The sequence below is a fragment of the Schistocerca cancellata genome, chromosome 8, assembly GCF_023864275.1.
Source record: "Schistocerca cancellata isolate TAMUIC-IGC-003103 chromosome 8, iqSchCanc2.1, whole genome shotgun sequence".
NCBI lineage: Eukaryota > Metazoa > Arthropoda > Insecta > Orthoptera > Acrididae > Schistocerca > Schistocerca cancellata.
The window spans coordinates 449,006,538-449,030,304 of NC_064633.1; the positions used below are offsets into that span (position 1 = coordinate 449,006,538).

The 23,767-nt window shown below is 44.5% G+C and overlaps 1 protein-coding gene and 1 pseudogene across 1 annotated transcript in view; both read left to right on the forward strand.

The window, feature by feature from the left end:
• Positions 1-23,767, forward strand: part of LOC126095623 (uncharacterized) — a 402,540-nt gene that overhangs the window by 121,960 nt on the left and 256,813 nt on the right. The window lies entirely within an intron of this gene.
• On the forward strand, positions 18,807-18,924 carry LOC126095919 (5S ribosomal RNA; annotated as a pseudogene).

Sequence of the window (23,767 nt, forward strand, 5' to 3'; positions counted from 1 at the left end):
CAAATGCACTATGGACTGAATGACGCTTATGAAAATTTAAATGAAAGACGGGTTTATAAGTAAAACGAAATTCAATCAAAATGAGAAATAAATACGAAAAAAGATTTCGGGTGAAGGAAGCATGATAGGAAGAAAAAGATTGCAAATGAAGAACTGGGTATTATGATTAAAATTATGTGACAAAGGAATGAAATTAAAAAATTACATTTAAATCAATTAACTAAATAAGAATGATGATCAACGTAATTTCAGTAAAGACTTCAAAAAAGTTAGCGTATCTTACGAGCTTCGGACCCAGAACCTCCTGAGGCCGTTATCCTATCCATTATAGCACGCAGCCAAACTGCGTAACTGGAAGATTTTCAACGCTATTGTCACTCAAAATTACGATTTTTTTTTCGTCAGTTTCTCGGAAACGAGGGCCCATCAGGGTGAATGGCTTTAATCTGTGATACCTACGATCTTAACCTACATCGCCATACAGATAGTTTCAAAAAGTCGATTGCATCTCTGGGGACCGCTCCTTGTTAGTAGTTAGGGTATCCTGTCAGTAAGAATCAAATCGACGATTTGCAAACGGCCATGCTGACGTTTCGACTAGTGTGTGCACAGCACCGTTTTATATTGGCATCGTCTTCTGTCCCGCCCGTTCGGTCGACGTCCAGTGTGAATCGACCTTGAATCGTTAGGTGGGCTTCCACAGTCCACTTGCAGAGCTAGACAACTTGTAGGTAGAGGTCGATAACGGCAGTTTAGCCGTTGCCGGGCAGGCCGTACGGTAGGGTTAAGGATAGCGTAGCGGCGAGCAGTGGCATGGAAATGGCAAACGGCGCCACCGACATCGATCGCGGTAAGAACGAGGACCCCTTCCCCCGCGGCGCCTCGCGCAATCGCAGCCTTGTTCTGGCGCCCTGAGGCCGGCCTGCGCCGCATGCACTCACGACCGATCACACTCTCCGCCGAGTCCGCGTCTTGTCATTTCTGCCCCATCTTGTGACCATCGCCGACGCTCTGAAGTACCGGCGCGAGTACCAATCTCTTACCCATCACACGAGGGTAATCCCAAAAGTAAGGTCTCCTTTTTTTTTTTTTTTATAAGGCCAAATACCCTCAGACTTCAAGAAGAACATAATAATTCCAATCCCAAAGAAAGCAGGTTTTGACAGATGTGAAAATTACCGAACTATCGGTTTAATAAGTCACAGCTGCAAAATACTAACGCGAATTCTCTACAGACGAATGGAAAAACTAGTAGAAGCCGACCTCGGGGAAGATCAGTTTGGATCCCGTAGAAATGTTGGAACACGTGAGGCAATACTGACCCTACGACTTATCTTAGAAGCTAGATTAAGGAAGGGCAAACCTACGTTTCTAGCATTTGTAGACTTAGAGAAAGTTTTTGACAACGTTGATTGGAATACTCTTTCCAATTGCGAAGGTGGCAGGGGTAAAATACAGGGAGCGAAAGGCTATTTACAATTTGTACAGAGAGCAGACGGCAGTTATTAGAGTCGAGGGGTACACAAGGGAAGCAGTGGTTGGGAAGGGAGTGAGACAGGGTTGTAGCCTTTCCCTGATGTTATTCAATCTGTATATTGAGCAAGCAGTAAAGGAAACAAAACAAAAATTCGGAGTAGGTATTAAAATCCATGGAGAAGAAATAAAAACTTTGAGGTTCGCCGATGAAATTGTAATTCTGTCAGAGACAGCAAAGGACTTGGAAGAGCAGTTGAACGGAATGGACAGTGTCTTGAAAGGAGGATATAAGATGAACATCAACAAAAGCAAAACGAGGATAATGGAATGTAGTCAAATGAAGTCAGGTGATGCTGAGGGAATTAGATTAGGAAATGAGACCCTTAAAGTAGTAAAGGAGTTTTGCTATTTGGGGAGCAAAATAACTGATGATGGTCGAAGCAGGGAGGATATAAAATGTAGACCTGCAATGGCAAGGAAAGCGTTTCTTAAGAAGAGAAATTTGTTAACATCGAGTATTGATTTAAGTGTCAGGAAGTCGTTTCTCAAAGTATTTGTATGGAGTGTAGCCATGTATGGAAGTGAAACATGGACAATAAATAGTTTGGACAGGAAGAGAATAGAAGCTTTCGAAATGTGGTAATGCAGAAGAATGCTGAAGATTAGGTGGGTAGATCACATAACTAATGAGGAGGTATTGAATAGAATTGGGGAGAAGAGGAGTTTGCGGCACAACTTGACGAGAAGAAGGGACCGGTTGTTAGGACATGTTCTGAGGCATCAAGGGATCACCAATTTAGTATTGGAGGGCAGCGTGTGGGGTAAAAATCGTAGAGGGAGACCAAGAGATGAATACACTAAGCAGATTCAGAAGGATGTAGGTTGCAGTAGGTACTGGGAGATGAAGAAACTTGCACAGGATAGGGTAGCATGGAGAGCTGCATCAAACTAGTCTCAGGACTGAAGACCACAACAACAACAACAAGTACATAGACCTGTTTATTTCTACAATATTTTACATCAGTTTACAGCTTGAACATCTAGCTGTTTTTCGACATAATCACCATTTCTGTCGATGCATTTTTGTAGAAGCTGTGGCAGATTTGTATGCCCATGTCATACTAGCTCGCCGCCATGCTCTTCAGAAAGTTATGAACCTCTTCTTTCTCCTCGTTGTCGGAGCTGAATCGCTTTCCAGCCAAACTTTTAACCGTGGGAACAGGTGATAGTCACTGGGTGCCAAGTCAGAACTATAGGATGGGTGGGTGATTATGTTCCACTGAAACTGTTGCAGAAAAGCAACTGTTTGCCGAGCAATGTGTGGGCAAGCGTTGTCATGGAGAATGTGTACGCCCTTGCTGAACGTTCCTCTTCTCCGGTTATGAATTGCCCGTTTGAGTTTTTTCAGTCTCACAGTACCTGTCACCGTTAAATGTGGTCCCAGTGGGCATAAAGTCGACCAACAATACCCCTTTCCGACCCCAAAAACAACGATTGTCATGACTTTAACGGCAAACTGTTTGTTTGAAGTTCCGCGGCTTTGGCGAAGTAGGATGTCGCCACTGGCGTGATTGTTGCGTGGTCTCAGGCGTAAAGTGGTTATGCCTAGGTTTCGTCACCCGCGACAATTGAGTCCAGAAAGTTGTCCTGTTCGGCTGCAACGCGGTGAAGAAGTGCGCGGGAAGCATCAACTCGCTGCCGCATGTGGTCCTCAGTCAGCATGCGTGGCACCCATCTTGCGCACACCTTTCGGTAGTTAAGTGTTTCTGTTAAAATTCTGTGAGCGGTGCTTCGGCAGACCTCAGGAACCAACGTGCAGAGATAATCCAGGGTGATCCGCCGATCTTCACGCATACTTTGCTCAACCTTCAACACTGTCTCCTCAGAAACTGACGGTCTCCCGCTCTTCTGTTCGCCGTGAATTTCGGTCCGACCAGCTGCCAACTCTCCACACGAACATTTTTGACATCCATGCACGACTCACAATACACTTCCGTCAATTGGCGATGGATTTCAATGGGCGCAGTGCCTTTGCGTTCAAAAACGGAATAACTGCGCGCAATTCGCACTTGGTGGTAACATCCAACGTGAGCCCCATTCTCAACGGCTGCCAAGCCAAGACTGGGCGCCTCAGCGCGGCGTGCGCATGTTCACACACAGCGCCTGAAGCACTCTTCATAACTGTGTGACCAACTGCCACACAGAGTTCTGTACTTATAAAAAAAAAATAGGAGACCTTACTTTTGGGATTACCCTCGTATATTCCCGTCTCTTAGCCATCATATACAACCGCTCGCCCGACACAAAATCCGTTAACGTTGCAAAGCGATATGATACGGAACGAGCATGTGAGACCTTTGGTGAGGAAAGCGAATGGCCCACTTCGGTTTATTGGGAGAATTTTAGGAAAGAGCGGTTCACCTGTAAAGAAGACTGCATATAAGAGGTTGGTGCGACCTAATCTTGAGTACTGCTAGAGTGTTTGGGATCCGTACCAGGTCGGATTGAAGGAAGACAGCGAAGCAGTTCAGAGGCGGACTGCGAGATTTGTTACCGGCAGGTTCGAGCAACACGTGTTACGGAAATGCTTCGGGAACTCAGATGGGAATATCACTGGTGGGAAGGCGACATTCTTTCCGAGAAACATTATTGAGAACATTTAGAGAACCGGCATTTGCAGCTGACTGCCGAACGATTCTACTGTCACCAATATACATTGCACGTAAGGACCACGAAGGTATGATACGAGAAATGAGGACTCATACGGAGGCATATCGACTGTCGTGTATCTCTCGATCTGTGTGCGAGCGGAACAGGAAAGGAAATGACTAGCAGTGTTACAGGGTACCCTCCACCACGCACCATACGGTGGCTTTCGGAATATCTGTGCAGATGCAAACGTAGATGTAGACTGAAAAGCTCCACAGGTCACACCAAAACTCAGTAAAGGAAATAGTAGTAATACTCTGAATTACAGATCCATATCACTAACGTCAATTTGCAGCAGGATTTTGGAACATACTGCGTTCGAACATAACGGATTACCTCGAATGTAACAGTGTATTGACACCTAGTAAACACGTATTCAGAAAATATCGTTCTTGTGAAGCACAACTAGCTCTGTATTTTCACGATTTAATGAGTGCTATCGATAGGGGATAGAAAATTTATTCCTTATTTCTGTATTCCCAGAAGGCGTTTGACACCGTTGCTCACAGAAGACTTCTAATCAAATTGCGTGCTTATGGAGTATTGCTTAAGTTGTGCGAATGGATTCGTGATTTCCTGTCAAAAATGTCGCAGTACGTGGAACATCATAGAGTAAAACATAAGTGATATCTGCCATTTGCTAAGAAAGTGTTACAGTCCCTCTGTTGTTGCTAATCTTTATAGACGATTTAGGAAACAATGTGAGTAGCCCACTTACATTGCCATATTTTTATGTAAATCTTGCAGCTAAAATCGTTAAAAATCAGCTAAGAGCATTGCCATATAAATAAACATTTTCTTTGCTCCAGAAGAAATTCAGGTCTGAAAGGATTAAATGACATCCCACCTCCATCACATCCAGCTTCACACAGGCAGTTACATAAAACATGCTGCATTCACTCTTAAAGTTTGAATATTTCTAATTAGCTAACAAAAGCTGATAGAAATTTGACTTAAACTGATTTATACACACATGGCTTAAACACACCAGCTACATGATAAAGAAAATTATTTTATATTTTGAACAATTATTACCAGCTACTGTAAGTCTGTGGAAAACAGCTAAATAAACTTTTTCGTTAACTCCTCAGAAGTAGTAAAGTTTCTTGCGTATACATAACTACTTAAATATTCCTTTTTGTTGGTATCTTATAAGTAATAGAGAAAAAAACACTAGTATATGCTAAGTCCGAAGTACTGGGTGTAAAAAAAAAAAAAAAAAAAAAAAAAAAAAAAGAGCAGGTGATCAGTGTAAGAGACAGATCAGTGGCCTTTTTTTTCAGAGTACCTGCGTCCCTTCTAATATGCATATACAGAGCATTGCAAAATTCAGTCTTCAGATTGACACATATGATGACAGAGATGTCAGTAAATATATTTTTTTTAAGCAACCAGGTGTCGGAAATACATACTGAGTAAGTTCGGAGTATCTAGGACGTCATTCGTTTTGATTAAGTATAAAACAATGTTAAATGAGTCTCTTTCATTGTTCTGAGCAGTGTTACAATAAATTTTTCAAGAGAGCACAATTAACTTCGGCCGGGAACTAATATGGACGTAGCAGGACGTGCTATGTTAGAAGGAAAGCCGGCCGCTGTGGCCGAGCGGGTTCTAGGCGCTTCAGTCCGGAACCGCGCTGCTGCTACGGTCGCAGGTTCGAATCCTGCCTCGGGCACGCATGTGTGTGATGTAGTTAGGTTTAAGTAGTTCTAAGTCTAAGTGACTGATGACCTCAGATGTTAAGTCCCACAGTGCTCAAAGCCATTTGAACCATTTAGGAGGAAAATGTGTGGCTTACTCTGAGTCTGTGTTGCCGCTGCGAGAATTCTTGCAACTACTTCCTCTTCTGATTTCACAAGGGTAGAATATACTTCAGTTTTCATGTACCCGCAAAGAAAGAACACGAATAGGGTGAGTCCCGGGGACGTTGCATGTTAATGTACAGCTCCTACCTGGAGGATCGACCGGTGGCCGAAAGTACGAGTTACTACTACAGTTATGGGTCCATCAAAATGCGCCAGGGCCCCAGAAATGTAGAGGTACCTATCGGCAGGTTCTCTTGCAAGAACAGTCCGTACACTAGCCACCTGAGTGGATGAGGCAACATGCAGAAGCCAAGCGAGTGGTCGCCCACGATACCAGCCCACATGTTTACTGCAAACTCTGTGCTGGCCTCATGTAACTGTTGTACATGGGTTTTCATCCGCACATAAAAGCGAGTTATTGTAAGTGCTTTACCGAGTAAATTGAGCTTCATCCATAAATACCGCAAATCCAGGAAACTGAGAGTCTTCGTAGCATGTGGCGGAAATCAACGTACAAACTCAAGCCGAGTTGGATAATGATCTGGTAGCAGGACCTATACTCTAGTATCACGAAATGGGTGAAACAGCAACACATTACGTACTAAACTAAACATAATTACTATACCACGCAAAAATTTGCGGTTACATTCGTCTGGTATGAGACGTTCCTGGGGGGGAGGGGATTACACTGGAGTCCGAACCGCACAATAACTTTGGGTTCGGTGTGGAGCGGCGGTGGGGTGGGTGGACTGCTGTGCCTTGTTGTGGGGTTGTGTACCACTGAAAGCCACGGCGGGACGAAGCCTCTCCGTCGTTTCTAGGTCCCCAGTTTAACACACAATACACAAACTGTGATGAACACCAGACTCTGGAGTAATTGCTCGCGTACTTGCAGCCAGTCTGTTTTCAAAGTGTAACACCTCTTCTTCCTCAAAGCTAGACGTACGTACAGTCAGTGGTCTGCTTGCATTGGGCCTCCGTACCACCTAATGTGCCGGCACTGCCTAGTCGATTGTGAACTGCAGTAAATGTGCGATAACGCGTGATATCTTAGTTCATAGAAATATTTGCGGTACATTCGATGAGCTGTTAGAGAATCTGCCTTTGCTACAGCCGTAATACAGCCATGTCTAGTAGATGTCTCAAAGTTTAGCGTTCCATGTTCTGTACTGCAGCCTCCAAGCAGCGCGTCATGCCCTTCATCGGCCCAATGAGAACGTCAGGACGTCACAGGACTAAGTACCTAACATCAAGTACGGTGTAACGATGTTTGAAGAAAGTACTTCTTTATCACGAGCTTACGCGTGCATAGTGCTGACTCAGTATGTCTTCAGACACCTAGCTGCCTAACGAAATTACACTGAACCGCCAAAGAAACTGTTGTAGGCATACATATTGAAATACAGAGACATGTAAACAGGCAGAATGCCGCGCAGCGGTCGGCAACGCCTATACGAGACAACAAGTGTCTGGCGCAGTTGTTAGACCGGTTACTGCTGCTACAATGGCAGGCTATCAAGATTTAAGTGAGTTTGAACATGGCGTTATAGTCGGCGCAAGTGCGATGGGACACAGCATGTCCGACGTAGCAATGAAGTGGGGATTTTCCCGTTTGACCATTTCACGAGGGTACCGTGAATATCAGGAATCCATTAAAACATCAAATCTCCGACATCGCTGTGGCCGGAAAAAAGATCCTACAAGAACGGGACCAACCGACGACGGAAGAGAATCGTTCAACGTGACAGAAGTGCAACCCTTCAGCAAATTGCTGCAGATTTCAATGCTGGGCCATCAACAAGTGTCAGCGTGCGAACCATTCGACGAAGTATCATCTATATGGGCTTTCGGAGCCGGAGTTTCCCTCGTGTATTCTTGATGACTGCACAACAAAAATGGTTCAAATGGCTCTGAGCACTATGGGACTTAACTTCTAAGGTCATCAGTCCCCTAGAACTTAGAACTACTTAAACCTAACTAACCTAAGGACATCACACACATCCATGCCCGAGGCAGGATTCGAACCTGCGACCGTAGCGGCCGCGCGGTTCCAGACTGTAGCGCCTTTAACCGCTTGGCCACCACGGCCGGCGACTGCACAACACAAAGGTTTAGGCCTCGCTGGGTCTGTCGGCACCGACATTGGACTATTGATGACCGGAAACATCTTGCCTGATCGGACGAGTCTCGTTTCAAATTGTATCGAGCGGATGGACGTGTACAGGTTATGGAGAGCCTCATGATCCATGGTCCCTGCCCGTCAGCAGGGGACTGCTTAAGGTGGTGGAGACACTGTAACGGTGTGGGGCGTATGAAGTACGAGACTCCAGATACGTCTAGATACGACTCTGACAGGTTACACGTACGTATGCATCCTGTTTGATAATATACGTCCATTCATGTCCAATTTGCATTCCGACGGACTTTGGCAAATCCAGCTGGACAATGCGACAGCCCACACGTCCGGAATTGCTACAGAGTGGCTCCAGGAACACTCTTCTGAGTTTAAACACTTCCGCTGGCAACCAAACTCCCCAGATATGAACATTCTTTTGCATATCCGGGATGCCTTGCAACGCGCTGTTCAGAAGAGATCTCCACCCACTTGTACTCTAACGGATTTATGGACAGCCCTGCAGGATTCGTTGTCAGTTCACTCCAGCACTACTTCAGACATTAGTAGAGTCCTTGCCACGTCGTGTTCCGCCCTTCTGCGTGCTCACGGCGCCCTACACGATACTAGGCGGGTGTACTAGTTTTTTTGGCTCTCCAACGTACTTGCTTAACGAAGTAAGTTGTCGGCTCCGTCGTAATGTCTGTCATTCACGCTTTGAAGTTCTTAACACCCTGTATAAAGCGAACCAAAAATAATTATCATTTTTATCAGCGTGATTAGATTAGTGATAGTCATCGTTTGTTGTCAGTATACTTTACAGTAGTTGAACTGAATGTTTCTTCCTAAAACATTCTTAAAGATAAATTCTGTACGCCTGGCCAGGAAGCGAACGCAGATCCTTGACATTCCACTGCGATATTTTTTTCTTCCAGGAGTGCTAGTCCACCGAGGTACACAGAGTGGCTTCTCTAAAGATTAGAAAGTTGGACGGAAGTACTGGCAGAAGTTAAGCTATGACAGCGGTTCGTTAAACGCCATTTGATAACTCATTTGGTAAGAACATTGACAGTAACAGGTACGAGTGTGGGTTTTAGATCTAGTGTGACAAACAGCTTAGAACACGTGCCACTCTCTGTTGCAGACTGATAGATTTGATCTTAACGAGAGACAAAAGATGTCAATTGTTCATTGTTTCAGTGAGGTACATTTCCTGACACTGCGTTGTAGTAATCAGATGGCTGACACTATAGTTCTGGGGGTAACAAACAATTGCTCACTCGTTGACATAAGGTTGTCGCATCATAAGACTCACCGTGCAAACGTGCGATGCGAGTGTTAGTTGAGAGCCTGTACAATGTCGGTTGCGATAAGCCACGTGCGCTGTGCAGAGGCGTCATGTACTAGATAGCTGCACCAAAGCAGCAGTGCGTAGCAGGCGTCTTCTGCTCTTCCTTTGTCAGTACTCTAGAGTGATGCCACGTCACCCATATCGTTCTCTTCAAAATTGGCTATGAGCACTATGGGACTTAACATCTATGGTCATCAGTCCCCTAGAACTTAGAACTACTTAAACCTAACTACCCTAAGGACATCACACAACACCCAGTCATCACGAGGCAGAGAAAATCCCTGACCCCGCCGGGAATCGAACCCGGGCGCATACCGTTTTCTTGTTTATGCTATTCTGCCTGTGCATAGTATCTCATTGTTACGTTAAAGTTATATCAGTGACTTAAAGTAGGAAAAAAATACGGTAAAGATTTACTTCTGCCGTGTGTTAGGAAAAAAATAGACGTGTCCGGTAATTGTGGAAAAGGAAAAAGATACACAAATCCTTCAGAGCTCTGGAAGAAATGTGCCATAATAAAATCTTCCCACTGACTGGAATCGACTGCTGACCCATTGAATTTGTAAACTTCTCGTTCCATACATTCAGTAAGGGTTTCGAAACAATGTAGGGACATGAGAGGTAACGCTCACTCTACAACTTCTTATCCTGGAAGACAGATTGAAGAAAGACGAACCTACGTTTGTAGCGTTTGTTGATTTAGAGAAAGCTTTTGTCAGTGTTGACTGGACTACTACACTTTCAAATTTTGAAGGGAACAGGGGTAAAATACAGGAAGCGTCAATCTATTTAAAACTTGCGCAGAAACCACACTAGATTTTTAAGTGTCCAGCGGCGTCAAAGGAAGGAAATGAGACAGGTTTGTAGTCTATCCGCGATGTTACTCAGTCTGTACATTGACCAAACAGTGAAGAAAACCAAGGAGAAGTTTTGAAAATGCGGTAAAGTTCATGGAGAAGGAATAAAGACTTTGAAGTTTGCCGAAGACATTGTGTCTGTCAGAGAGGGCAAAGGACTCGATAGAGCAGCTGAACGGAACGACTAACACCTTGAAAACAGGTTTTAAGATATAAATGAAACTAAAGCGAAGGTAATGAAATGTAATCGAATTAAATCAGGTAGTGGCATTTGGATTAGAAAATTAGTAGATAGGTTTTGCTATTTGCACAGAAAATAACTGTCGATGGCAGTTACGGAAGGTATAAAAAGCAAACTGGTGATACCCAGAAAAGTTTATCTGAAAGAGAAATTTATTAACATCGCATATTAATTTAAATATTAGAAAATTTTTTTCTGAAAGTGTGGCCTTGTATGGAAGTGAAACACAGGTGACAAGATAATAGAAACATTTGAACTGTGGTGCTGCAGAAGAATGCTGCAGGTCAGATGGGTACATCGGGTAACTAGGGAGGTACTGAAACGAAATTGAGGGGGAAAAAAGAAATTTGTGGCACAAATTTACTAAAAGGAGGGATCGGTAGATAGGACATTTCTTGAGGCAACAAAGAGTCATCAGTTTGATAAAGGAAGGATGTGCGGGGTTAACAGTTGTAGAGGGAGACCAGTGTTCGAAAACAGTAAGCAGACTGAAATGGATGTAGCTATGCTGAGGTGAAGATGGTAGAGTAGCTTGAAGATTTGCATCAAACCACTCTTAGACCTCAAGACAACAAAAAGACAAGATCAATAATGAGGGGAACTTCTGGATGTAGAATATGGCTTAAAACAAAAAAACATAATGCATTAATACTTACTGTCAGTATTTGCATCCATTCTTCCTCAGTGTTTGCTTCCGTACTGTTTGTCTGGCAAATAAGAAAGATTATCTATTTATACTTTCTTGCAAATTTTTCACTTCTGTATTTGTCCCACATCGGCGCAGGGTCGGCATGATTATCTCCGGATGTGGCATGGTGGGCTCAACGGCTGGACGGATGATCTTCCTGTCGCCACTCAGTTATCCCCTGCCCCCCCCCCCCCCCAAGTTTAGTAAATGTTTGCGGGTCGCGTAATTGAGAGGAGATTTGGGTACCATTTCGCTATTTACCAAGGGGGATGTGGAAACAGTCTAAAACCCACGTCGAGGCTGGTCGGCACACCAACCCTCGACCTTTATCCGCTGGGCTGTTTAGATTTTTCAACTTATTTTTTTATGAGTGTTTTAAGCCAAACGTATTATTCTAACGTCAGGCATCGCAACTTATGCTTCTTGTTGAATTGCAAATTATTGCTCACGCGTAGTTGGATGACGGTGTTCCCGTAAGAAGGTCAGCACTACTGATGTAGTGTCCGTTGCTCGATATTTGTTACTCGCGGCATTTCGCCAATTCCCGTGAGTTCGAGCGTGGTGTGGATCCGCAGTGACATGTCCTAAAGAACAGATAGCACATGCACAATGTGATCAAAAGTATCCGACCACCTGGCTGAAAATGACTTAAATGTTCCTGACGTCCTCCATCGGTAATGCTGGAATTCAATAAGGTGTTGGCCCACACTTAGCCTTGATGACAGCTTCCACTCTTGCAGGCATACGTTCAATCAGGTGCTGGAAGGTTTCTTAGGGAATGGCAGCCCATTCTTCACGGAGTGCTGCACTGAGGAGAAGTATTGATGTCGGTCGGTGAGGCTTGGCACGAAGTCGGCGTTCCAAAACATCCCAAAGGTGTTTTTTTAGGTTTCAGGTCAGGACTCTTTCTAGGCCAGTCCATTACAGAAATGTTATTGTTGTGTAACCACTCCGCCACAGGCCGTGCGTTATGAACAGGTGTTCGATCGTGTTGAAAGATGCAATCGCCATCCCCGAATTGCTCTACAACAGTGAGAAGCAAGAAGATGCTTACAACATCAATATAGGCCTGTGCTGTGATACTGCCACGCAAAACAACAAGGGGTACAAGACCCCTCCGTGAAAAACACGACCGCACCATAACACCACCGCCTACGAATTTTACTGTTGGTACTACACACGCTGGCAGATGACGTTCACAGGGCATTCGCCATATCACGCACTGCCATCGGATCGCCACATTGTGTACCGTGATTCGTCACTCCACATGATGTTTTTCCACTGTTCAATCGTCCAATGTTTACTCTCCGTACGCCAAGCGAGGCGTCGTTTAGCATTTACCAGCGTGATACGTGGCTTATGAGCAGCCGCTCAACCATGAAATCCGTTTGCTCACGTCCCGCCTAACTGTCATAATACTTGCAGTGGATCCTGATGCAGTTTGGAGTTCCTGTGTGATGGTCTGGATAGATGTCTGCGTATTACACGTTACGACCCTCTTCAACTGTCGGCGATCTCTGTCAGTCAACAAACGAGGTCGGCCTGTACGCTTTTGTGTTGAACGTGTCCCTTCACGTTTCCACTTCACTATCACATCGGAAACAGTGGACCTAGGGATGTTTAGGAGTGTGGAAATCTCGCGTACAGACGTATGACACAAGTGACACCCAATCGCCCGACCACGTTCGAAGCCCGTGAGTTCCGCGGAGCGCCCCATTCTGCTCTCTCACGATGTCTAATGACTACTGAGGTCGCTGGCAGTAGGTGGCAACATAATGCAACTAATATAAAAAAGTTTGTTTTTGGGCTGTCCGGATACTTTTGATCATAGAGTGTATATAATTAAGGCGAGGACGACTAATGGTCACTTCACTGCCGATGCACGTCATGCTCGAACACTTACGGGAATCGGCGAAATGCCGCGAGAAATGAGGATGATGGGCAAGGGGCACTACATCAATAGTGTGTGGATAAGTTGACAATGTTGGTCTGACGGGAGGCGTGCAAGGTAGTCAGTGCAATTGTGATGTGTCCGGACGGCGCAGTGGTCAACGCATTCGCCTAGTAAGCAGAAGACCGGGGTTCGAATCCCCAACCGGCACAGATTTTCAATTTCCCCCTTGATTTAAATCATTGCCGACTGGCAGTTAATGTGTCATTAATTCTATTTTCTTTCTAACATTTCAGGTGCAAGAAGATAGTAATAGTTACTCTAATCTTGTTTTCGACATATGTTGCTTGGAAATATCTCAAAGTTCCAACTTCGAAGAATTTGGTAAAAACAGTGTATTGATGAAATGGTGTCATAGTGACTAGGATGTAGCTATTGCAATACTGTATGTAATATAAAACCCTGTCTCGATCGTTAAGTGTTTTTAATGACGTACGAACGATTTCAAAGCATTATGCACCATTATCGGATGCAAAATGCTTGACTACAGATAGCACCTTAGATCTATGTACTGCAGTTTGCGTTGGCGTGCTACTCGTACCGAAGCAATTTATGTATGATTGTGGTGAACAGACATCAGACCGGTAATATGTTAATAATGTTTTGTGATCGAGACAGGAAAATGTTGTAAACTGCTAAATGTTTTAAAGTCCATGTAATGTTTTATTAACAGCTTTTTCTAAAACCATACATGGATTAGCACTCTCATTGTAAGTAGGCTGTTTAGGTTTTTAGGTTGGTAACGCCACGTAGCGCTCTGTATGAAAATCACGTGACTGTGCTGTATGCAGTCTGTGGCTGGTTGGCATTGTTGGAATATTCACTATTGTAGTGTTGGGCAGTTGGATTTGGACAGCGCGTAGCGTTGCGCAGTTGGAAGTGATCAGCCAGCAGTGGTGGATGTGGGGAGAGAGATGGCAGAGTTTTGAGAGCGGACGGTCGGAACGTGTGTCCGTCAGAAAAAAGAAATTTGTAAGACTGAATGTCATGAACTTACATATAATATATAATGACTTTTGAACACTGTTAAGGTAAATACATTGATTGTTCTCTATCAAAATCTTTCATTTGCTAACTATGTCCATCAGTAGGTAGTGCCTTCAGTAGTTAGAATTTTTTATTTAGCTGGCAGTAATTGGCGCTCGCTGTATTGCGGTAGTTCGAGTAACGAAGATTTTTGTGAGGTAAGTGATTCGTGAAAGGTATAGGTTATTGTTAGTCACGGCCATTCTTTTGTAGGGATTATTGAAAGTCAGATTGCGTTGCGCTAAAACTATTGTGTGTCAATTTAGTGATGATCAGAATAAGAAAAGAAATGTCTCAGTACGTTCCGTTTTGCTCAGCTGTTTGAAAATCACATAACGTAGAGGTTTACTAGCATTGTCATTCTTAATTTTTCTACGGGGATGTTTCAGCATGTCTCAGCTCACCAAGGTATATTCTTTCTTCCGTTATTTAAATCTATTTCAATTTTTTACGCCTGTTATGTGAAATTTTCAACGTATATTTTTCGCTTCAGGATTTTGTGAAATGCGACTCTGTGATACCGTGAGTGATATTTCTCTCTCGTATTTTCCGCGGTGCGTGGTACGCGGGGCGAGGCGAGGGGTTGTGAGAATTTCTGCCCACTCGGGGAAGAGTGTACTTGCTTCTACCCAGTTTCCGCTGGAGCATGCGTCGCAGCCACCGCCACAGGCGAGCGTGAAAGTAATTCGTCACATTTCGTCACTCGCGGTGACGTGTCGCCAACTGGGGTGGCACACACAGGCAGCGCCGAGACATTTGCCGCAGCAGCGGCAAGTGTGATCATTTCCCTCAGGAGTGCTGTGGGCCACACGTGTTTACGAGGCCGCGGCCTGCGATGAATGCCTCGGGAGAGAGAGGGAGTCAGCACTCAGCCGGCCCGCGTGCTTTACGAGCGTCGTCGTCTGCCCTGCACTAGCGCCTTCCCAGACACGCGCTGCGGACAAAAGGGCGTATTTACTTCCGCCAAGACAAGCCTGCCTTAAAGTACACTTACTATTGTTAATACTTACAATAATTATTGTCTGTCAAAGTGAAATAAAGGCCTGTCTAGGGTGGCAGCACCTTCATGTTTACGCTCGAGAAACAAGGATGGGAGGCAGTAGTAACGCGGTCTAACATAACAGTCGTAACGTTGCTACTCATTTGTGTGTGCGTGTGTGTGTCTAAAATTATTCCATTTCCCTTCGAATGCGAGCCGGAAATCGTAGTAAAACTAAGTCATTTCAAAACATGTTTTGTTGCGCTCCCTCCGCAGTAACTTGAAGCCAGTTTCGAATGCTGAAATGAGAAGCCGTGATAGGATCAGCTCAGACAAGGGACGCAACTGTCTGTTTTTGACTGCGCATGCGCTGATGTGACGCCATCCCTTCCGGCACTATGAGTGCTATGTTGCTCACATTTTTCTTTAGAAGTGCTTGTAACTTATTGTGCAAGCGTAGAGTATGGAGGGTTCTTAAGCAGTTGACGTAACGGCTCATTGGCCGAATGGTCAAGTACACTGATGGAAGTTCATCGTCTCAGGTTTTATTACCACTGTTACCATCGTTTTTTCCATTTCATTTTATTCTCCACAATTTTAAACTATTTATTATAAAATTTAAATATGTTTAAACAGTTCAGTTTATATACGTGAAATAAATGTATTACTTACGGTCACTACCATTGGAAGTCAAAAAGGCTGTGGGCCACCACATTGCAGCACATTGATAAGATTTTGCCCGAGCTGTCGCTGGAACCAATATGGTTACATCGTCTAAAATATTATCAAAATAGTAAGAAGAAATCATACAGAAAATTGCCGGCCGGTGTGGCCGAGCGGTTCTAGGCGCTACAGTCTGGAACCGCGCGACCGCTACGGTCGCAGGTTCGAATCCTGCCTCGGGCATGGATGTGTGTGATGTCCTTGGGTTAGTCAGGTTTAAGTAGGTCTAAGTTCTAGGGGACTGATGACCTCAGATGTTAAGTCCCATAGTTCTCAGAGCCATTTGAACAGAAAATTGCACTCACCCTCTCCCATCCTCACACACTATATCACATCTTTTAAGATGGTGTAAATATGGCCAGACAATCTAAAACTGCCAGATAAAACACAAGTAGTACAAGGGGTAAGCCAAAACAAATACATTGGCATATGTGGCTGGCTCATCACCTACAAAAAAGAAGGATGAGTCAGCCACTCTGTTAACACATGCAGAGCGAGGTGGCGCAGTGGTTAGCACACTGCATTCGCATTAGGGAGGACGACGGTTCAAACCCGCGTCCGGCCATCCTGATTTCCCTAAATCGCTTCAGGTAAATGCCGGAATGGTTCCTTTGGAAGGACGCTGCAGACTTCCTTCCACATCCTTCTCTAATCCGATGGGACCGATAACCTCACTGTTTGGTCCCCTCTCCCAGATCAACCAACCAATAACACATTCAAAACTTCACCCTAAAATATGAGTGCAAGGGCGCCCATAACCGGAGACAAGGGACACTGCGGGCATTCCATCCCCCCCCCTCCCCTAGCACTCACGGAAAGGACAAAATATAGCGTTGTTGGGTGTTTTTCTGTCAAGAAAATTATTCGAACTTTGGTATTACTCATGTTTTTAACAGGGTTTTAACTGGAACTTTCTTATGGCTACTTCCAAGTCTCCATTTCCCTTTCAAAATATTAAAAACACTTCAGAGCCCTCCAGTTTGCCCCCCCCCCCCCCTCTACAATCTACCATATGGGAGCCAACGTATTGGGGAACAAGTTGAACATGTCATAAAACCTTAAAACTCGTTATACGTTTGTTGGATTGTCAGTTAAAATGGAGGGCAAAGCTGTTGATAAACTGGCTGCTGGCCTTTTGTCTGAATATAAAACACAGTCTACCAAAATGTGCCGCTCTGTGATCTGTACATCACAAGCATCACACATGAAATGTGTGAAACCGACTGTCACCCGATGCACTAATTAAGAAACTCTTCTCTTGAAGTACTATGCTCAACATTTACAAAAGTACAATTCCATCTGAGACTTGAATAATGGTGTTGACTGCTTCAGCTGAGGACATGAACTGGTGCCGAGCACTTCCACACTTGGCTCTATATTGATGTCTGTGTGAGGGCGCTGCTGTGCTGAGGGGGATGATATCTCTTCTTCAGCCTCTGCCATTCGTCATAGCTAATGTCTGTGATGGGCGTTGCCGACTTTGGTTTCCTAGTTTTATGCTGTCTCATTTTCTTTAATATTTTTAATTGGTAATCAGTTGATTACTTGGATGATAAGTCGAAACCTGTATGGTTCCATTTACAATGTTATGATATACACTGCCCGATAAAAAAGTTAAGCACCCAGAAGACATGGTGAATGTCACTGCAACTACATTCATGTACGCGCCATTGGCCGGCATGTGAATCACGAGAATTCTAATTCTCTTTGACAGCTAGAGCAACTACCAGATTACTCGTATATTAGTGTTGTTCTTGCTCAGATCTGTTACCAGTTCCGGTAGGGTATTAAAGGGACGTGAACAGCATTAGATAATGAGCGATCATTGTGAAGAACTTGGAGACATCATGTACTTATGAGACAGCGTTGTCAGCACCTGACAAGAGTTGGAAAGATGCCACATTGTGAATTCCCACTTGCGTGGCTCCACACTGTTGGTCGGAGATCAGCCGCTGCCAGACTAGAGAATTACCATCCAATGCTTAAGCTGCCATTAACACCCCAACACAAGCGGCTGCATGGGGCGTGGTGCCATGAGCGGGAAGCATGCACTGCTGGTCGATGGCGCTGTATCGTGTTCAGCAATGAATCGCAGTTTAGCTCTATCCTCAATGACAATCGTTGGTGAGTAAGGTGGAGACCTGGAGAGAGATTCCATTCTTCCACTGTTTTGGAGAGATACACCGGCGGTGATACTCCTGACGTCATACCGTCGGATATGGCTCCAGATCACGGCTGGTAGTGACGGAGGGAACTCTGGCAGCCCATCGGCACACCACGAACATCCAGTTTTATCATGAGTTACTGGCATGATGTTGAGATACTGACGTGGCCAGCAAGATCCCCTGATCTTCCCGACAGAACATATGTTAGGCCAGCTCTGACTTCAACTCCTTATTGTCTGAATCCAGGACATCAGGGACCAGTAACGGAAATTCTCTGGAAGTCCATCTCTGTACAGTATGGTTGAGGGACTCCCGCTGTTCGGTACAAAATGTAAAATAAAAAATTAGCCATCTATATTTCGAATGTAATTTATTTATGCAACCCGTTCCGGCGTTTCACAATGTCATCTTCAGGCCCCCTGTCCGACATATAGGAAGAACCCAACCTCATGCGCAATCAAAACAGGGGCCAGCATTCAGTAACTGATATCCGTATTTGTAGACTTCTTTTTCAACAATGTGATCTCTCTGTTCACCAACTGAAGACCTGCAGTTTCTATTGCAAATGAGGGTAGATTCTTCCTACATGTCGGTCAGAGGGTCTGAAGTTGGCATACTAATACAGCGTAGTGAAACACCGAAAGTGGTCGCATAGATAAATTATATTGAAAATGTGGACGGCTGAAGGTGTTTTTGATTTTACATTGTAGTTATGATCGTGGGGCAACGGCCTTGCCGCAGTCGATACACCGGTTCCCGTGAGATCACCGAAGTTAAGCGCTGTCGGGCGTGGTCGGCACTTGGATGGGTGACCATCCAGGCCGCCATGCGCTGTTGCCATTTTTCGGGGTGCACTCAGCCTCGTGATGCCAATTGAGGAGCTACTCGACCGATTATTAGCGGCTTCGGTAAAGAATCCCATCATAACGACCGGGAGAACGGTGTGCTGACCCCACGCCCCTCCTATCCGCATCCTCCTCTGAGGATGACACGGCGGTCGGATGGTCCCGATAGGCCACTCGTGGCCTGAAGACGGGGTGCTTATTTTTAGTTATGACTGTGGACCAGTTTACTCCATTAGAGTATATAACAGCTTTGACGCACCAACCAAATCAGTTCGTATATGCAGGCCACAGGGGGTGTGACATTTGCTGATGAGTGGCGTCATAGTGCCAAGGTCTTTGTAAATTTCAATAGGTTCCGTTCTCGATGCTAAACTTTTTTACTCATCCAGTGTAATAAAGAAAAGTGAGGCACCATTGGTGTAAAACAACTGACGCTAGAAAAACCTACATTTGATGGGGGTATCAAATTCTAATCAGGCTTAAAACGTAAAACGACAGCGAGAAACTGTTCCCGAAATTCGGTTTTCATCTTCAAGTTGTGTCACTTGTAAACGCAGAGGTTTGACGTCACAGATGAATAGGACGTGATGGGCCGTATACTGTATTGTGCTCAAACTTTGTACGTAGCGAAAAGCAGCCGTCAGACGTCACGAAAACGCGGTTTATTTCGGTGGCGCGGCAGCTTTTTGGCGCTTTTCAGCAGACAGGTTCCGGCAGGCGGGCCGGCGGCGCGGTATCTCGCCGGCAGCGGCGACAGCGCTCTGGCGGGGTCCGAGCGACAGGCGAGCGTCGGGGAATGTTGGGCGCTCCGCGGGACAGGCAGGCGCGCTCATTTATTGAAGAGTCCTGACGGACGGGTCGATTGCGATCCAAGAATGGAAGCGGGTCACAGCCGCTGCCCGCTGACCGGCTCTGTCTCCCCCCACTCTCCGCAGGGGTCACGGCAAAACTGGAGGCTTCATACCGCACATGTTGGTTGTACCGTAATTGAAGCGTCTAAGAGCAAAGGGGTGTAAGTGACACAACAATAATTCTGAGAAAATGAGCTTAAAAATACGTATCACATTGAGAATTCTATGATCATTTGTTACACTGAAAAAATGAAATGATTGTATGGCATTGTTGGCCGGGAGGCCCCTTTCGGGGGTTCGGCCGTCGTATTGCAAGTCCTTTTTAGTTGACCACGTCGGCGACTTGCGAGTCAATGATGATGAAAATGAAAATGATCGTGAAGGACGGACACACAATACGCAGTCCCCTGCCGGGAATCGAACCGGGCCCCTTGCATGGTAGGGCGGTAACGCTACCGCTATGCTACGGAGGCGGACATTTGTTACACTGTCTACGATAAACATCGTATGGATTTAGTAGTTCATGAAGCTGTGCATACAATGTCAGTGAGCGAAATTCAGAACATTGTACTCATAATATTTCTACCAATAACGTAATTAGCACTTGCACACCACAACCTCCAAAAGGTACTACTTACATGCCTTTGATTCTCAATATCATCAGTTTCTAAAGCACTGCAACATTTAATACAATACGCTGTAAGAATAAAAAAAAAATCCGTAATTGAATTATCCGAGTGGGACGGAAATCGGTACATGTCATGCACAACATGTACCGGTAAACAAATGATCACAATTTTACAAAAATTGGATTATTTACTCAAGACAAAGAACTTCACAAACTGAGCAACTCAGTAACACGTTGGTCCCCTCCGGACCGTATGCAATAATTTTTCGGCTTGACGGCTTGACATTGATTCATAAAGTTGTTGATTGTTCTCTTGAGAGATATCGTGCCAAATTCTACCCAACTCGCGCTGTAGATAGTCAAAATCCCAAGATGATTGGAACTCCCTGGTCTTCTCTGTCCATGGAGTCTCCAGTCACGTCTTCGACCTGGAGTCTCATTGACTGTAATGGAATTGTCTTCAGTGACGAGTCCCGCTTCGAACTGAGCCCCAATGACCAGCCAAGACATGTCTGTAGACACCGGGACAGCCGTGGGGCACCAGCCTGACTGTCGCCCGCCAGGCAGGAGTGATGGTCTGCGATGCCATTTTTTTTCATACCAGGACCCCTTTGGTTGTCTTCTGCAGCACCCTAACAGCACAGCGGTACGTCGTCGATGTTCTACGCCCCGTTTTGTTGCCCTCCATGGGAAACCATTCTGGGCTTACATTTCACCAAGATAATGGGTGCCCGCACACGGAGATGGTGTCTACTCCTTGTCTTTATGCTTGCCAAACCCTATCTTGGCCAGCAAGGTCGCCGGATCTCTCCCCAACTGAGAACGTTTGGAGTATTATGGGCAAGGCCCTCCAACCAGCTCGGGAGTTTGACGATCTAACGTGCCAAGTGGATAGATTTTAGCACGATACGGCTCAGGAGAACATCCAACAATTTCACCACTGCCAGGCTGAGTAACTGCTTGTTCAGGGGACAGAGGTATACCAACACGTAATTGACTTGCTCAGTTTGTGAAGCTTTTTCTCTAGACTAAATGACCCAATTCCTCTGAAATTGTTATCATTTGTCTGCCAGTAGATGTGCATCACATCTAACGATTTCCATCTCATTCGGATAATTTCTTCGTGTTGCATCTTAATTTGTCTTAGGATGTATTTTATCACATTTTCATGTATTACATTAATCCAGACAGAATGAACGATGGTATATATAGAAACATAAATTTCCAAGCAATCTTGAAGCTTAGACACACAGAATTGTAGAGTCTGTTAGATGATATCTTCTGTCGCAACAGTGTTGTGGAAGTGACAAGGGAGGTGTGAAATATTTTATGTAAGCATGTCGGAGGCAGGTATAAAGCAAACGTCTTGTAATTTCAGTTTACCAGAATCCCGACTTTCATTGATTCCGATGTCTCAAAACAATTTACTCTTCTGTCTTAACCTGTGCTGAGATGGAAAAATTGTAAGTATATAAATCAATATTAATCACTAATCGTAGGACATATCGTTTACTGTCATTTCCGTGAAGAAACAGTCCAGTCGATTGTGTTCCTCAGCTCTTCCACGATTGCGTAAGCACTCTTATGCAAACAAAATCGATGGAATCTCAATTGATTAGGTGTATTCCTGTAGAGAGCGAGTCACTGTGTGGTTCGGTGCACACCACGACCCACAAACGCCACGTTTCGCTGTTTACCTGTCGTGAGATATTAAAACGGTTACCTGCATTAGTCTCATACTTTAAATCAATATCCTCTACGCATTTCGAGGGTTTGTACAAACATCCTCTGGTGGATATTGTGGTTTACATGTGTCTTATTGCCTGGTGCAGCCAGTTGCCTACTTTGAATCTTATTTTACTACAAAAAAGCTACAGGGTACTTTTTATCTATACTAATAATGAAAATGTAAAACCGTCGCGTCTGTCTGAGTGTGTGTTTGAATGTGCTAGTCTCCAAAACTACTAGACTAATTTTAGTGGTGTTTTCACAAGTTACTTCAGCGTATCTTGGAGTAACACGTACGTGTTATATCCTCAAAATCAAATCACAAAAAATTGTGATTTGAAGTTTTATAAATGCGAATGTTCGTTACTTTTTCACAACTAAACTGCTGAACCAATTTCCGTGAAATTTGGTGTGGAGACCATGAGGAAGAATATAGGCTACTTTACAAAATAAAAAATGAAAGTCTACACTTAAGTGTGAAATTAGGGATTGTACATATTTTTTAACATTAGTGAACATAAACCATATTAAAAATTATTAAATTTGTTGTTTATTCAAATAATCAGCAAACAGTTACACAAAAGAAATTTTATTACGTATGTTCGCAATTGCGAATATGGGCAACCATCGGCTGTAGAATAGAACGACGACAATGAAAATTTATGCCAGATCGGGACTCGAACCCGGATTTCCCCCTTATCGCGAGCGGTCGCCTTACCATTACCTCATTCCAGCACGATTCACGGCAGACCCATAACTTCCATACGTCATTAGCCATGTGTCTACAACCTGTACTCGTGCATCCATTATGTATATTGCCGTACAGGCGAAACGTTTTACTCGAAAGTTGCATGCCCGGTGTCTGAGGATAAATACTATATTGCAATGCGTGTGTTACAGTGAATTACAGTGCGAAGTTACTTTTGACATGCATGCCTGCATTCGGAATATCACTGGCACTAAAATATTGAAAGAAATTTTAATCCTTCACTGGTTTCAGGCACCTAGTGCCCTTCTTCAGAAGGTCACAATCATCGCATTATTTGCGATCGTCAAATTGTGCTGCATGCATGTTATTTTTGACGATCGCAAATACTGCGCTGATTATCGCCTTCTGAAGAAGGGCATTAGGTGCCTGAAACCGGTATAGGAATAAAATTTCTTTTACGCAATTGGTTGCTCATTATTTCAACAACAGAAATACGGTTGCTGAAGATGGGTAAAATACTAAATTTGTGATAATGTTCGCATAGTATATTGCACAGCTACTTCAGTAGCACGAAGCATAGATGCGCACCTGCTCACGCCTGTCTGCACGCACCGCTCGGCAGCAACTCTTCATGCTTGTCCAACAGCTACTTCTTTACCACCACTCACCATAATAACAAAGTTACTTATATGCCGCGGGTAACACGTCATTTGGAATATAACACTCAATATCACACTGTAAACAGTAATATAATAACTCGCAAGCTTTTCCAGTGACGTTCATGCTTCGAGATACTCATGTTCAGGCATTGCACCTGTCAGTGGAAAGAAAAGCAAAACTCATACAGAGATTGAATGTGTCTTGTAAGTCAAAGAGCGTAGCTATTCAGACTTGCGGATAAAATGTCAGAAAGGCTTACGAA